General features: G+C 44.3%; 1 protein-coding gene across 10 annotated transcripts in view; it reads left to right on the top strand.

The window, feature by feature from the left end:
* Positions 1–17,274, top strand: part of Glut1 (Glucose transporter 1) — a 280,015-nt gene that overhangs the window by 132,622 nt on the left and 130,119 nt on the right. Inside the window, exon 2 of one of the 10 annotated variants that reach the window (XM_086986415.1) lies at positions 2,991–3,080. The exons of the other annotated variants lie outside the window; for them this stretch is intronic. The gene's annotated coding sequence lies outside the window, so the exon portion shown is untranslated. The remainder of the gene's footprint in view (positions 1–2,990; positions 3,081–17,274) is intronic. 10 annotated transcript variants of the gene reach the window in all.

The raw sequence follows: 17,274 nt of genomic DNA, 5'->3' as shown, positions 1-17,274 counted from the left end.
ATGCGTTCATTTGCCCATTCACCCGATAGACCACCGAGCCGATTTAAAGTACGTAGCTGCAGCAGAAGCCAAAGAAGTCGACGGAAGGGTAGAAATAGCAGACGGTTGGAAGTGCGCGTCAGATCTTGTAGTCGATAGAAAAAAAGGTAGGTTTCTTACGTAGTGCCTATCGCTCAGTAGAGGGAGCCAGGTTAGCCAAATTGTTCGTTCTTCTCATAGGTCTATTTTAGACTCGAGCAGCGTACGAAATCTCCCTTTCGCCTATACTGCGTGCATGTAATTTACACTAATCCAAGAGCACAAAGATTTTATCATTGGTGTTCTGCCAGTGGCCAACTGTTTTGCATCAACGTTCTTGTTGTGATCTAATCAACGCGATCTGGACGGATGACAAGGCTTGACACCTTGGACAGTGGACATACGAGCCTGCAGGCCGAACAGGGCTACTTTTCCTCCGAGCACGGAGAAACGCGAAGGGTTAGCACCGAAAATAAACGTCATCTGTGGTGTGGTAAAGAATGGAAGGAGAGAAGTTTGAAAACTGAAGAGGACCGATATCTGTGTGTGTGGATCTTGCGGATATTAAAAATATTATTATGCCGTGAGAAAATCTCAAAAACCTTTGAAAAGCACTGAGCTTGTTTGACTAGCCATAAAAATATCGGATAAATATGTAAGGGTTTAAACGATACCGAGTAGTGGGCGACGGCAGGCGGCGAAAGGGAAGGGTCCTGACCCGACATTGATTACGCATTTGGCCCGAAGGAGAATTCATGAATGATTGCTATAGGAAAACAATAATTTTTGTGTGAGCCTATACCCGGGACCTACAACTAGGTTGTTTTGCCGGTGCCAGCTGCGCGCGCTATCGCATTGATCGCACTCAAACAACGAAAATACTGTATAGGAATGTGTGCTTTTTTGAACGTTTTTTAAATAATATGAGAAAAAAAGTATAATATAAGTTTTATATGTATTTAGTTGGCAAAAAAACAGTTCATGCAGTCATAGCAACACAGATTATCGTTTCAAAGTAAAGTCGTGTAGCCATTTTTAAGCTCGCAGTTCTGAAGCTATTGTAATGCTCTAAATACGTGCAGTTAATAATTTAAAGCGTTTAATTACTAATTGTGCGTCTTTCTTATATCTACGTGCCTTGCAGAATTAGGGTTTTATGACAGTTTGTTGGTCTTAGAACTATCCCGTAAATTAAACGCATGATAAACGACTTCGCAACGAGCTTACGATCGTCATATTCTTCCGGGTATCGCGAATAAGCCAGAATGAAGTGTGCGCGATGAAGATCAAGCCGATCAAGATGAGGATCGAGCCGGAAAGGCATCAGGCATTGGCTAGTATAATTACAAGAGCATTTGTAAGATGGAAGTTGACAGGTCGTTTTATTATAAGGACGGTTCTTTGATGTAGGTTTCTCCGCTGTAGAAAGAGTGTGTCGATAGATATCGTATTATAAGGTGGTATCTGTACTAGAGGGAATAATGGAATAAAGAGTATGGTTTTTCAAGACGGATAGCACTTACACACAGAGGTACATCAGCGGTCATCATCCGGCTCACCAGACCTGTTTCATGTAAATGCTACGATGTAAACAAATAAGTATGTATTGACCAAACCATGTTGGACTCATAGCCATATAAAATCAGTCTGGTTTGAATATGTACGTTATGTATGCGCAAAAAATATTCCCGATACGTCCACCTAAGATGTCTCCTACGCAAAGATTTCTTCTCATTCTCGGACAAGCGGCCATTTCGAAGACAAAAAAAATCCTTATTTTTTTAGCGTTTCAATGAACTTAAATCGTATCTTCTTATGAGCAAATATTTGGAATAACTTTTTTTTTTCTAAATACAGCGTTAAGGGCTAGCCTCTATTAGGAATCTAAAGGTTTTCACTGAGTGAATCACGCTTTTAGATCATAAAATGTTTGAGTGAAAAGGTTATTCTGCAAAAATGTCTTTTTGTTATTTATTGTCAAAGTTTCTTGTAAAGGCAGAAGAGCCATATATGTAATATTAAATTGAATCTACTAACGATTCAAGTAGACATCTAAGTAGATCGGGAAAAGCTGAAAAAAAAACCGCCAATTTTGTCGAACTTCAGACAGCCCTCATATTACAGATAGATTAGACCAGTGCAAAAAGTGCGCTAATTTGATGAGATGCGACATAACTTATTGTTTACTCCAATACCCATGACCGTTTCTAGTTCCGTTTGGAATATGTTATGCTTACATTGCAAACTATTCCTCAGATTTAATTTAGCGTATGACTTTCTACCTAAAAATGCTCGCGAAGGTCGTTGTCTATACTATCATCGCCATTACCTCTTCAGACGAATATAAGCAATTTGAGGAATTTCTCGGTTTGTAAAGCCGGCAAACAGCGAACCCCTGTTTAGACGCTATTCTAAATTGTTAGCACACCCAGTTCTCTCGAGATACGCGCGTCGTAGGTTGTATCAAAGCGTGGATAGAGCCAAGGACAAAAAATCGCGAAAACAATTTAAATGGGAGTCGAGCAAATGACTTTTTCAGGCAAACGTTAACCTTTGCTTTTAGCCAACACAGGAATTTTCACTGCCAGGTAGTGCCTGTTCGCTACGAATCAAACGAAAAACAATAAAAAAAAATAGAATAGAGAATTACGTTACGTTCACGAATTTGGCACTGCCATTGTAGCTGATATCAGACAACCATCACGCGAAACATTAATTAACAAGTTTACTTGAAGCTAGGACAATGACAATGTCCTAATTCAGCAAACTTTTCACTTTAGCTCAAAACATCATCGCGTGTCCTTTTTCCAGTACCACTGGAGCCTATTCTTCAAAAAGGATTTTGAAACAAATTGATTTTTTCGGCTAAGTGTGTCAAAAATGTATCGAACAGATGTTCTCCTAATTAGATGCCCCAGACGCTGTTAGATTTAAAGCACAAGTTGGCGATAAATCGGAATTTTACGTTTCAGTTTTCGGATGAGAAAAGAACCAGATATGCGATATCGTCACCGTTAATACGTGGGCTTTGGGAAACATATGTTTTAAGGTACCTTGGTAAAGTATGTATTGCTTCCATTGTTCACGAGCCATCGCATGCTTGATTTCCTGGTAGGATCCAAAAAAATTCTACCTACAGATACACATACGAATCAAGTAGAGAAAAGGTGCTCGAGCTGGCACCGACAAAATGATAACTGCTTACAACATCATCCGGTTTTTGCAAGGCGATTAGGTGCAACTGCAAATGCCTATTAAACCGTGCTATTCCAATCCAAATTTTTTCCATAGCCCCGTGTCTTCGACAAACTGTTGAATTTAAGTTGCTCATTCTCATAAACTTCATATTAAAAAAATTTATATGACAATATTAATGCGCCTCGCCCGGACATCTTGTTTATGCCGCATATAATACAACAACTATTATTATAAGCACGTTGAAGTCGAAGTTTGTTGAAGCGAGCTTATTCCTATAGTACAGACATCGCCGTGCATAGCCACTTACAGATTTAGCTCTAACATTGCTCGACTTCATGGTTCAATGTAGTCCAATAACAGTTCTGCACTGATATAGAATGAATCACTATGGAGAAATAAAATAGACGCCGCGTAACGGACAATGATTTTAAAAGCTAAGCGACGTGCCTACGGCCACCCAAAACTTTTGCCTTGACTAATATTTAACCAGTAATAAGCGACCTAATAATAAGGAGACCCGGTCGAGCCTAACCCGGCTTAACGTTTGCCGCGATAGCCGCAACAGAACTACGCCAGCAGACGTCGGCTTCTATTCGTGATGTGCCCTCAACGATGAGGGAATTAAATCCGTCTGGGCTCTTCGTCCGAAGAGACTTATTTTCAGATCGTTCTCTCGCATCGCTTTCGCCATCGACGTATATCTTTGCGCACACTTGCGTAGTGTTGGTGTATGTGTGGTTTGTATCGCTTTAGGAACTTTTGTGTGTGTGTACGATCAGACAACGAAGCCAAGCGCCATACTTTTTGTCAAGGCTTGTTAAGTCGATCAAGATCATGAACTTGTCAACGAGTGGAGGGCTCCTTATTCCAGAGGCTACCGGTTAGCTTCAGTTCGTCTGCTACGACGTCTTTTTGCTCCTTATACAAGGCATCTACCAAGGCTCTTCCAAAAGGTTAGAAAGTATTGCCGAGGAGGGATGAACGACGTTTACAACGCACTCACTTATAAGAGATAAAAAACCAATAAGCGCGGGATTTCATGTAGGCTTCCACGGTCTCGCCAAGGATAGGAGATGTGATAGCTTCGATGGCGAGATTCAACAGCACCCAGTAGCAGTTGACGCGAAGCGCTACTGTCGGGACGGTGGTGTCGCTGGCGGCGACTCGCCTAATAGTTCGAGCTTAATCCCCTTCAGTTTTCGCCCCCCTCAAATGCCAGACACCGCGACCCCTGCGACGGTCTACTTCCCAACGCCTCCAGGTGAGCAACAGAACCACGACTCGGGCTGCCTCCATGTTTGCCATCTTCAGCTGGTGCGGACACTGCCAGGGCAGGGTTGGTAATGGAGGTTGGTGGCTTGGGCGGGGGAAAAAATGCGAAGCCATAAGAAAACCGATGGTCGACTAGAAGAAGAACGGTTTCGGCCAGCATTTAGGAGTCACATGCAAAATGCAACAAACCCCTCTAAAAATGGTGGCGCTCGGAAAAACATGTATTATATGTGTATAGTTTGAGAGGCAACGTAGGGCAGCAGCTCTAGTAACGGCAACTGCAACAAGGGTGGTAGTTCTTAAAGTTATAGACCTACGTTCAAAGCTGGGCGCAGAAACGTTTCGATTCGTGGCCTAAGGGGCCACCCGCCTGAATAAGAGCTTAACGAAGGACGTACACAAAGCATTCATATATTCTTTATGAGTAATTCCATGATGGTGAAGTAGTAAGAATGTTGCCTAAGAAAAGCACGCGAGGTGTTATAGGTGCCATACCGGGCGTAAACACCATTAGCTTATACTGAACGAAATCAGCCGTTTGGAACCACGATTAGCTAAATGACGTTAAGCTCAAAGCATTTACTTACAGAAATACCAGCAGTGAAAACCCAACACATATGCCTCCATATTGAACCGCAGACTCAGACACGGACACACTGAGTTCCAAGCCAAGCTAGGCACATACGAGAACGTTTGCAGAAGCGGACAGTTGTTTGTGCCGACGTTTCAGAAACGCTCTCCAGTAAGATCGGTCCTCCAGTTTTTGCTATTCGTCGCTCCGCTTGCCCCTTCTTTTCCTGGTCCATCGTGCCAACCAGCCTATGCACCATAAGGCGGGAATATATAAGATACTTCTCTTTTCTTTGGAACAACTCCTTTCGTTCCTTCGAGAAGGGGCGCTCTTCAGCGTCAGACTGACACGTCTGCTTTCTCATCCACAGCCGCCCAAACTGTCACTCCTTCGCAGCCCTTTACATCCAGTCCAGATTCCGTAGTATTCCCTGCACAGCGGAAAGGGGAACAACCACAGCGATGGGTCGCAAGGCCCCGGTAAGGCCCTCGACAGCGACATAAGGATAACGTTAGAAGCAGAACGCACCAGTCGACTGTAGTCGCCGTTGAAACAGGAGAAGGGCGTTGAAATGGTGATAAGTGTAGAAAGACCCTGAGTGCAGATGAAGCCCTGTTGATACTGGCCTGAAATGGTGCTACTGCCGAAAGTGCCTGATGAAGTCCATGGGAAAGCTGCTCGAATCAAAGGGGCCAGGCACCGGACGCCGTAACCCTTAAGCCCCACTAAACTTCAACGTGTATGTACACCGAGAAGTTTTAAGGCAGACAGCGTTAAAGGCAGAGGATACAGGCGGGAGTAGGTATTGCCTTGGTTGAGTACCACCCTGGGGCAGAAACAATGGTGTAGTGAGGATGACAACCTCTAGTGGGATATGTAGGCCTGACACCCTATAAACAGCAGGGCCTTGACAGGGGAAGGAGACCTGAGGAAAGCAAAGCTCCTCAGGAATACATAGCATCTGAAACGCACAGACGTACACAACCACTGCACCTCACACGAACACTTGCGCGGAGCGAACCCCGAAGGAACAATGGAAGACTCCACCAGCGCGGAGAAGGTCTAAAAGGTGAAGTCACCTGTTATAAAAGGAAAATTCCATACAGATGTTAGCCGAAGCACTGAGGACTGCAGTAGCGACCCTCAGGGGCAGCACGATGGCTACCATTATTCGGTGAAAGGTAGACGCTGAGCCATTTAGTCACCAGTGGAGACAGAACTGTTTTTCACAGGAACTATATCACTCTCACTGCTATCTATACTTGCCCCGACTTGGCCTTGTCTGTGCTTTTCTTTTGTTTCAAATATAGCGCAAAAGAGCTCCATGTCCACGTGCAATCACCAGTCGTCGCAGTTCCCATTACCAAGGATTCGTAGATTTGCTAGCGAGAACGTGTACGATAGACTTAGCTGAGCAACACAAGGGCCGCCGGAAACCTCGTTTAAGCAGAAGAAGACTGCTCTAAAACGAATTCCCGTGACCCGAAAATGGGCCTGCACTGTAAATATATACCAATATGTATACCTCTGCAAGGTAGAGCCAACGAGAGAGAATCAGAGTAAAAAGTCACTTACCTGCGTACTGTGCCCATATGTTCACTATCTCTGTCATCCCTTGATTTATTCAGGTGTCTCAGGGTTGATCTACTGCCGACGACTTTATGCGTAAGAACATCATGTAGCCCTTCTCTTAACCTTATAGATTGTCCATGGAGAATTCAGCTTCTCATGAAGATCCTTGCTGCACAATATGTAGTTCGAGAATTTAGCGAGGTTTGGAAGCTTTGGCGCAGTTCCCTTGAGGGCTAAGGGCAAAACCATTTTAAATAAATCTTTTGTCTAGCGCTGATTCACCTTGTTCCTCATACTTCAGTGCTATCTTCCCGGTTTCCTGACTTGCATTACGTCGTCGTCACTAGTCTGTTCTTATTCTCCCTTAAACCCATTCTTCTCGGTTGCATCGAGTAAACTCTTGCCTGCAAAGTCTTCACAAACTACAGGTTGTTAAATGATGACAAACTATTCCACATAATTCCAATAAAACTCAGCCTGGACAAATCTTCTGGTAAAGGCAGATTTTTGATGCTATACTAAAGAAGTGATTCTGGGTACTTGTTGACAGAATAAAAATACCCAATAGCGTTAAAAGAAAATTCTTTTTATACTCTTTGTGGGGTAGCCGAATTACCAATCCTGGGATCGGCAGACGACGGCCTTAGATAACTTCTCACATGAGCAGTCAATACACTGGACTAGGTTAAGACCAGGCGTACGTAAAGAAAGCCTCCAGCCCACTTATTCACCGGCGACGATGCAGGTCATGGTATGTTTCTGGAAAAAAAATTGACTTTTTTGTTATTTCCAACGAATCTTAAACGAACTAGGTAAGACAGCTCATTGGGGTTACAGCCGTTTTAGTCGTTATACTCGTTTGATACAGACGACTCTAACCATTTGCTTGGCTTTGACTAACATCGCAGAGTATATTCTCCTCTCTGTTTTGACATGCATCCAACACACGGCAAACATCGCTTGCTATCCGGTAGCGTAGCATGAACCACGGTAAACATTGCAGAGCAGTAAGGTTGCCTCTATCAGCATGCAGCGGTAGCAGGTGACTTGTTGGATCTAAGCACATGACGAGACCCTATTTAGCAGCTTTCTTATACAACGTATAGGACTATAGCTGAAACGTTGGGACGCCGAGGCGTTGCATTGGCTTCTCATCTGCATTGCAATGATTAGGGTGATGTTAGAACCTCTACCCCGCCCGCAAGGGGTGAAAAGCTACTATCGCTTCTGTTAAAAAGTAGGCTTCACGCTGAAGTGTGGCCTTGCCTCTCTCTGTTTGCGTGAGTGTGTGTGTAAAATGCAGCTGATCGTATGGAATAGTGGCGCAAAGCTGCGCTTGCTCTTGCGAGTCGTTCTGCGTATACAAGACAAGCTTATACTGCAACTGACGTACCCGGTGCTGCCGTTGCTGCTGCTGCTGTTTCCAGCACGACTGGTGTTGGTTAATTTTGTTGCTGTTCGTACCGGCCGGTGTTCGGTACAGGACTGCTGTGCAATAGCTCTCGTGTGCTGGCATCAGTAACGCGTTCATGGGGGTTCAGGGACACTCGGCCAACACAACTCACTGTGCGGCCATTGATTCTATGGGGAACAACCAGCTGCCAAGCTTCGTCGCTGATCCGCTTGTTGGTTGGTTGGTTGGTTGATGTTACTGCTATATGAAATGTTGTCGATGTTTGCTAAAGTCGTAGCTATCGAGCTGGAGGCTAACTAAACAGGGTCGGGCCAATGGCCAGTAGGGAACGAACCCGAATGAAGCTTGTTATAGGCGACATTGTTGGGCCCGACCTTGCTCAGAGTCGTCGCTAAACGATATAGTATTATCGTCCTGAAAACTATTGCTAGGAAACTGCAACAAAGTCTACTCATTACTTGAAAAAATATGTTACAACGCTACGGCTAATAATATGCGACTACAGCGCATCTGAGAAAAAATTATCTTTACGAAAAAACAAATCAGGGCTTTTTAGCATTTTATTACAATGTTATCGTAGTGGCAGACAATTCTAGACTAACAAGTACGATCATGTTTTTCAATAGTTCCACGCCTAAATTATAAAGAATTTACACGGAGCTAAGTGCGCGTTAATTTAGTCGATACAACTGGGCCAATATCCATCAGCGAGTCTGAGCTCGCCGTACTATCAACATTAATTCTCGTCGCTGGACGGTAATCTGCCATCACGAAAATGCGTGTACGGCCCGTCTTCCTATTCGACCATAACTTTTACTCGGTTGGTAATCTGCCGATACCGTCCACATGTCCACCAACGCTCACCTGCGTAATTCGCCAAACAATGCTCGTGTTGTCAGCAAATAACGCATCATCATTAGACTTTACATGCGCAACATGAAGGACGCACCACATTCATCGGCCAACACGACTTCACAGAATCAAGAGATGCTAATTACTCAAGCTGGCTAATTTTACTAGCCGTCAGCGGCCTCGCTAACTACATGGGGGCTGCTGTGAGGTCCCATCTCAGCCCACAGCACGAAACCAGCACGGCGAATCCAGCCTCTGCCTAAACTTGAATCTGCCTTAACCCATTGCTTACGAGTGCTACGAGCGACGACGGGTTACGATAGAGACCTGCATAGCCAGTAGCTGCAGCGCAACATCAGTAGAACAACAAACAAAATAGGACAGGTGAAACGGAGGTGACCTCCTCGCTTCCCTCAGCCGCGTCAAAGCTGAAGCGGCCACGAAGCGTTGTTTTGGGTATGCCAAAGGTTATAGCACCGGTAATCGAAATCATTATAAGTCATTTTAAGGCGTTCGGCTCCGACGAAAAATACAGAGAAATAACGAACCAGAAAGGAAAGAAAGTAGAGACGATTCGGTGCACACGTGGACGCTGCACCAGTTATCCGGCTTTGGTTCGGTCTTTTTTTGAGGTTCGCGTGTTGCTTAGCTTAATAGCGCTGGACAGTGCTACCTCTTTACCCGACTTCACCAGCTGCAGAACCATATGCTCCTATTGCCGTTGTCTGTTATGCACCACAGAAGCCACAGCGTCGATTTGTTTCCCTTTAACCTTTATGCGCAGCCATCACGGCCAATTACAACACTGGCAACAGTAGCAGCAACAGCGGAAGTAAGACAATGTTCAGAAAAAAAATCAGTGCAAACTGCTAGCCCATAAATTGACGATTTATGGATTACGGCTGTGTGAAAGATCTGAATATATGACACCAAGTAGCCTAGGGATGGTTCTGTAGTAGCTTTGTGCGACGCTTATAGTTACCTGTTGAATTACTGAATTTCATATCGTTAAGTGTTTACTTCAAGTATATACTTATGGATTATATGGGTTCTAGCGAGCCAGTTGATGATCTATTGAGTAGAACTGGTGTTTTAACCTACCTGTGACGAGTTCTAACGTGGTACTATGGCGTTAGACAGCACTCATAACGCTAAATGCCACTTTAAATGGGACGGTACAGAAAGCCTAACAGGAATTGCGAGTGTCACAAAAAGGCGAGCCCCTTGTGGTGCACGACCATATATCATTAAGGCTACTGCCCTTTCAACGCCCTCGCTTAAAGCCCCACACTGGCTTAATGTTTACAAAGGCTTGTTTTCGCTTTCGTTCCATGGTCGGTTTTTTGATTTAGTCCTGAGTTTCTCAAAGTCGACCAAGAACTATGTGGTAAAACCCAAGTCACGCGGGTCTTGTACCTCCCTTTACATCCCACCTACTTATCCCCTTCCTGCCGATTAAAAAACCCGTCGCTACTAAAAGGGAACCTGGCGCCGCGAACCTTTGAATTTTTGAACAAACCAAGTCGCGTGTACCGTTCAACCGACAAAAGCCTTTCGAGGTCACAAAAAACTGCTCACGCGAGTATCCGCTGCTTTTCGTTGACGGGCCGAAGAGCACTCGATGTCACGGAGGCTGGCTTTGTTATTGTTGTTGTCGCTAGTGCCCTCTGACAACAAGCACGTTCGCGCATCCGCCGCGCGTCATGAAAATTGGCCTCTATCCGTTTCTGGTCGTTCCTAACGCCGCTTTGCGTGTCGTTCGACCTAAATGTTTATTATTATAAAATCTTCCAAACCTCAGCAGGCCCGGCGGCTTCATGTGTCCAAATATCTTGTCCAGATCTGCAAACACATCAAGCTAAATGCAAGCACTTCCCCCCACTTCTTCCCAGGTGCCATTTTGCTTCGTTGATTATGTGACTCCGTTATTTACTGTCTAGATTCTTGTTAAAACAAGCTGTCAGTACCTATACTCAACGCAGTGTGCTAGCAATGCAGAATACGGTTTTAGCCAAATGAACGAGAAAGGGAATAGCCGTGCGGTCGTGAAAACCTTACATGAAGGAATACATTATTTGAAATAGTCATAAAAAGCAACAACAACAGAAGGAACGAGGTAACAGGATGTGGTCATAGAGGTTATATAACATTCTAATGTTAAGATGTTTAACATTAAAACACTAAGATCATCTCCATCGATTCAATAGGAAACCTTAAGGCATAGGCTATGCGAACTCCACATTTTGCAAGCGCAGCTAATGGCTAGGTTTTCAGTTTGCAAATGGACTCTATATATGAAGCATCGACGGGCGTTCGAAGTAAGTACATTTAATACAGTGGAACTGAATTAAACTCGGTGAATGGCAGCAATCGTGTATATGGCTAAACGTCTCATCGGAAGTTCTCATCATTTGTAAGTTTTCACGCACACTTTATATACGTTTGTGCCTTTTCTTGCAGCTAGCGACGTAGTACTAAATGGTATAAATAATGGATAGAAGTGGAGCCTCGTTAGTGATTTAGTCGTTCCTACCTCCTCCCGGTCTGATTCAGGAGCTCTTGCCTGGGTTTGTCCCCGATTCCTTTCGGCTACTCAACAGTATGAAAATACGACAACATTGGTAGAAACGTCGTCTCTTGGAAATCTTTCCCTCATAACAGACGATAGTGCTTCCCTCTCTAATAATTCTGCTAGTTTCTTATATTTGCATTTGCCATATTCTTATATTTGCATCCAAAAGGCGGATAGCACGCAGGTGATTCAGGCGGCGTCTGCTTTCAACAGTAATATGCACACCAATTATTGCTGGGAATCACCATTACGTTGCAGCATCTCCCCGACCGCTGCATCTGCCACCACGACCGAAACGCTCATCCATAGATGACAGCCCCTTGACTGCATTTGCAATTGTGCTATCCTTCTGAGTCATTTTGCCAATTGAGGTTTTGATGGCTGTTGTGTCAGGAACAGCACCAAAGAGAAGTTGCTTCCTCTACTATTGTAGGAAAAATGTCCGAAGCCCAATTCAACAGAACTTCATATACCGCCACGAAGTATATGTCACAGTCGAAATGGGAGTCATACGGGGGATGCAAATGATGAAAGGCTGTGGTAACATAGCACGTACTATTCCTCAAAGATTCTGTCGTAAGGATAATAGGTCGAGCGAATTCATAGGCCGCAAGACTGGCTGTAGAGCTTTTTTTCGATGCAACTTCCTATCACTGACCATCGACAGGCAGGGGAAGCTTCAAACTCTTAAAGAGATAGAACCCATATAGCTCTGGCGTAGGTCGCGTGGCGTTTAGGATAGACCGAATATTAGCTATATCGGCTCGTAGTAACGACTGTAATGAAATGAGGCCTCTTAATACTATTTCATATAGGCGGACATGTCTACTATTTTTTTTTACTACTAAATTTTGTTAAATTACTACTAAATTTTGTTAAAACTGCGTAACGTTGATCATGAGGGCGGCTTACAATAATTAACTGGTTCGCCGCTGGTAACAAGATAGCAAAATAACTTAATTTGAATATAGGAGAAAATAACTTCCAGGATTTTTTATCGTTCCTGCCATGTGGAAGGCTGTGTGCGAATGTAAAATAAATCCGTTACGTACTCCACCCTCGAATCCTGGAAAGTGCTTGCAAAATGGCAAGCTTGCGTTAACAAATAAAACGCGTCCCTGATCCCATGTTGAATTCTAACTTGTTAAATTGAATTCACGAAATAAATATACCTAAATAAAATCTTGGTAGTAAACTGTGTTACTGAAAAAACTACCGCTGTGCATATATACGCATATTTGTGGAATGGTAAATTATGATCATTGTGATCGTTTATTTATAGTGTATCAGTCACTCTTGGCGTTTAAAGAAAGACAGTTCTCTATCTTGGAAAGGGTAGAAAGGTTCGGATCATGAAAGAAGGCCAAGTGTTATTGAATGTGTTTGTGCAAGGATTATAATTTTCGAAGTAAGCTTCAAAAGTACCATGCGGGATGCAGTCTTGCTGTTTCTATTATCAAATTAGCGTGCTCCAGATGTTAGCGCGAGTATACCTATATACCCCTTATAGCTCGGTTGAAGATTGCCCATCAGAGCGTTTACCTAGATCATCAATTCTATAGCCGTGGTGCTCGATCGGCGTGTTGAAGTCGCCTGTGGGTGGTAAAGCAGCATCGGTAGGCGTAGCGAGCGCTGAAACAACTGAACCAAACATGGTCGTTTACGTTCGCCTCGGAAAAAGATAAATCTTGGAGGACAAAGGCAGCCTTGTTTTGTCGGAAGGTTCGTATGGGCTCGTTCTTTTACACAGTAAACCCATGCAATTTTCTCTCGTGTGCTTTGCTCCATTGAACGGAACCATGATCCGGTAGAAGCGACGTAATATAAATAATGGAAGTGCTGTATTTAACTGACTGTGGTAAATAACTGTAGAAAAAAATAGATTTCGGTGCATCTATATCGTAATTGTGCGTCTTAAATGAGATATACTAGAAAAAATAATAATTTATTATATTGCTAAAATTCAGTCAGTCAAGTAGGCGGTCTATGTACTGTACTGACTAGCAGGAAGACCGTAATTTTTACAAGTCCTTTTCAGTCATTGGTGTTATTGCTGCTATTGTTATCATTAAGTCTAACAATCTCGCAATATACTCTCGAGCCTTTTTTACGTATAGAAACATAGGACGAAAACGCATTCAGTTGCTGCATCTATATCCAGCAACACAGCCTAGAGGAACGGTATTGCTAAAGCCCCGTCAATTCTTCGTAGGTTAAATAAAGCAAAATTTTGATACATTGACGCCAATCTACCGCAAGGGTTTACTACGGATACGTCATAACCGATTTTCACGCTTTCTGAAGAAATGACGCAGGATGGGTGATTCGTGCTATTTAGCCCACCCTCGTTCACATAACTTAGCCAATAAACTGCGTAGACGAAAATAATTGATTTTGAAATGCTTTCAAATGACGCCAGTGTCACGCCATCCATAATCTCAACTAAGCAAGCAAACAACCTGGTCATCAAACTGCAACGTCTGCCAACGCTCGCGTGATACGGAGCTGTCTACTGTTGTGGCAGTAGCAATAAAAATGGCAGCTGTACGACGATTTCAACCCAAGAGGCCTGAATCCTTAAACCTGAAATATCAAACGTTTAACAGATCTCTTCTTTTTATCTTATTTGACTCACCATAACGCCGGACAATCACTGTGCGCCTTAGTGTTAACGTTCCTACATCCCACAACTTTAGCCCCTCGTCGTCTCACCTCAGATTTTTTACAACAAAGCATACTCCACACACCTCTATGTACGATGGACGTCTTAACACCATCCAATCAATCTCAATTAAGCAGTAGGTTCCGGTGGATGGTCAAAACTAGACCTGAGACTGGCCGAACGTCTTTGTTTTCTGTTCCTGTTCAGTGTGCTTCGGATATTCTTCCTTTATAAGTAGCTATGTACTCCGTCTTATGGAAAATGTGTTCCTTAATATGCACGCACCTTTGTTCAGGAGCATATAGGCCTGTTTCCCTTACGGCAGCTTCTCCTAATGTCTCTGCGAGTGTTAATTGGCCTTCCTGGGATGGCTAGCTCTTTTCTCTCGTTGTTCTAGTTACGGACTCATCAACGGTCAGGTGAGATTAGCGAAGACTCCACCATAGCTTTAAGGGCTCTCTACTACGGGTAGCATTAAACGGACTAGACTGGGCCGATGGTAGGCGACGGTGCTTGAAGCAATTTTCTCAAAGCAACTCCCTCGTCCACTATTTAGGGGTTGCTTTCATGTCTAGCTCACATGAGCCTTTTATATTGCACTTCGTCGTTGAGCTTGTTCTTGCATCTCGGACTTTACCTGTCTAGAACACGTAGAAAGCGTGTTTTCAGTGTTTAACGCTCGGAGCTTCAGCCGCCGACACAGCAGCCCTGTTGTTTTCAAGCAGCACCAAGGACAACGTTACTTACTTGGATCCGCTTGGCTCAGCACGTCCAGACTAAGCGAATCGCATACAAATCCCTGTGCCTTATATGAACTGGTGCTTGCGAGCAGGAATAATGAGGGTGTGTTTTCACGCGAGTCTGTGTGCAGCTCCTAGCAGATTTCTCTAAAGACAACGCGAGATGGACTATGGCGGCAGTCGAGGAGAATACCACATCAGCTTCTACAGTAGCAGCAGCACCTCAAGAACAACAATGGCAATCGTTGGTGCTGACTCCTTAGGTTGGTTCAACGCTTCCAGGAACCATCCGCTCATCCTGTGCCATTCGTATTATGCCAAGTCGTATAGGCGACGTCGGCTGCAGAGCAGATGGCTCATTTGGTCCGTAACACTGCCACTAAAACGCTTCGTTATGTTTTCCACTCGTTCTCCATGTATTCGTCTGGTTCATGCCCTGCAAAGTCCTCCTCGTGTTCCGACTCTTTTCCACTTGCCCTTTGCTCTCTTCTTTTGTGGTTAAAGCCTTCGCTACTTCGGCAGCTTCAGGCTGGCACTCCAATGCGTGGGATTTGACGGCCTTGGATCCCTCGCGCTTTATTCCGCAGGACTGTGCTATCATGCTCACCGCGAATCGCTCCCAGCTGAAGCGAGTGAGCACATAGTAGCAATAGAGTAATCAGCGTCACGTATACAGCGTCAAGTGTGTACTTCACGACCGGCGTTTTCAACCAGTCCCTGCTATGTGGACTTATAGCCAGCAAAACCCGATTCGTAACCATGCGGTTCTCGTACAGTGCCAACACTCTATCAGCCGACCATTCTGCTGGCGACCACGCAGTGACTGCCCGTGCCGGCACCCTTTTGCTCTCTGGCAGAGTCTGAGAAAACGCATTCCTGAAGGGAACACGACCAATGGGAGAGCAGTTAAAATTTAAGAATGAGAACATGACACAGAAAGAGGGGCCCGCAGTCACCATTATGCCAGTTTCTTCCATCGTCCTGGAATTGCGTGATGCCCGTAAGAATGATATTGAGGAAGCAAAAGGATGCCATAGACATGCCCAGGCTTTAGCTAGCTGTATCTGCAAGGTAAATCCGCCAGAGTCTTGGCTTAAACTTAGTCAAATCTAGCCTAGTATTTACCTTTGTGTGCTGTTCCAGATTGGGGCTGTTTGGCCCTTAGTAAGCCAACGAACTCACAAAGGTTAAGTGGAGATGGTTGGTCGACAGAACAAAGCTGCGAAGTGGGAAAAACGATGTAATAATATTAAATCCCCATTCAACAACTTCTATGGTTGCTGTTACTCTTCCTAAGAAAGTGTCAGGAGGAGGGGGAGATAAGGGGTGCACTGAAATCAGCTAAGCAGGACCTGATCAAGCTCAGCAAGGCCTAGGTTAGGTGTGCTGTTTTTGCTGTTGTCCTTTCCAAACCACAACGTGTAGGGACTGCTGCCCCGAGGTTGCGAGTGGGAACACCCTGTACGGTTGATCCACTCTGCAAGTTGCCAAATGCCTGCATGCTTATGCGATGCAGGTATTTGGCAGCTTGAGCGGGTCCTGTCGCACGGTGGATGTTAGATGAAGTGATGAAAAGCTGGCTGCATGAGTAACTAAGGGTGCGGCGGAAAATTTGTACATAACACAAGCAGGCGCATGTTAGGATAACGTGTACCTTTGGCCCCGAAAAGAGCACTAAGAACATCCATCTACTTAGCACAGGAAGGAAACGAGGATTACTGTTAATGGCCGAATCAGTAAGATCTTGCTGGTTTATGGATCAGAGGTAGGAGAGCCGGTGGGTAAGCAAGCGGTCGTGGATGTCCGCAGATGGTCTTCCGCTCAAGACTAGATATCCTTCCATTGAGCAACGACGGCAGCAGCAGAGGAGGAAAGTAGGGGCCATGGCGTCATGCTTTAAAGGCGGTTTCTATGCGTATAGCCACAAGCAAGACCATTTGCTCCCGTTGTTAGTGTCTTGGCGGTATTATCGACGTCTGGAACTTCTAATGTACTCCTGTATTCCTGATAGTATTTTCTGTGGTACAGCATCATGTACCGTGTCTTGCTGTCCTAGCTCTAAACAAGGCTATGTAGTCAGCAGGGAAGTAGTACCTTCCCATTGTCGAGCTTCGTTTTCTGCCACGTGGTGTACCCTATAAACGTATCATCTCGGTGGAGACAGTACGTTTTCTATTAAATTGCAACCAAGTACTGTAACGTGGATCGAACAATAAGACAAAGCACACAAGGTTTATTTCTTTGTTTCCCGCACAAGTTGTAAATTAGTATTTTGTTAGAGTAGTCACATGTAAATAAAAGATATCAATAAACGCCAATTATAAAATGACACCATTTTTTAAAAAAGGTAATTTTTCTAAGGTAATTTTTTATCAGGTCACTGTCAACTATGTAGCGCTACCT

Source organism: Varroa destructor, unplaced genomic scaffold, assembly GCF_002443255.2.
Source record: "Varroa destructor unplaced genomic scaffold, Vdes_3.0 BEIS01000001.1, whole genome shotgun sequence".
Lineage (NCBI taxonomy): Eukaryota > Metazoa > Arthropoda > Arachnida > Mesostigmata > Varroidae > Varroa > Varroa destructor.
This window is presented reverse-complemented; position numbering and strand designations above follow the sequence as displayed.